Source organism: Daktulosphaira vitifoliae, unplaced genomic scaffold (assembly GCF_025091365.1).
Source record: "Daktulosphaira vitifoliae isolate Bord-2020 unplaced genomic scaffold, ASM2509136v1 Scaffold_4, whole genome shotgun sequence".
NCBI classification, from domain to species: domain Eukaryota; kingdom Metazoa; phylum Arthropoda; class Insecta; order Hemiptera; family Phylloxeridae; genus Daktulosphaira; species Daktulosphaira vitifoliae.
Window position 1 is genome coordinate 814,622 of NW_026099575.1, and position 285 is coordinate 814,906.

Below are 285 nucleotides of genomic sequence, written 5' to 3' on the forward strand. Positions count from 1 at the left end.
CAATCACCCATTGATCGTCATGATATTACAGTCAGAGTCTTTAGACAAAAGTTGAAATCTTTAATGGATTTCATCGTAAAACATAATGTGTTTGGTGAGACACGGTGCTGGATGTATTCTGTGGAGTGGCAGAAACGAGGATTGCCACATGCACACATTTTGATTTGGTTGGTTGAAAAGATAAGGCCAAATGAAGTTGATGCAGTGATATCAGCTGAAATCCCTAATGTACAAGTAGATCCTGGATTGCATGAGGTAGTTATCAAAAACATGATACATGGTCCC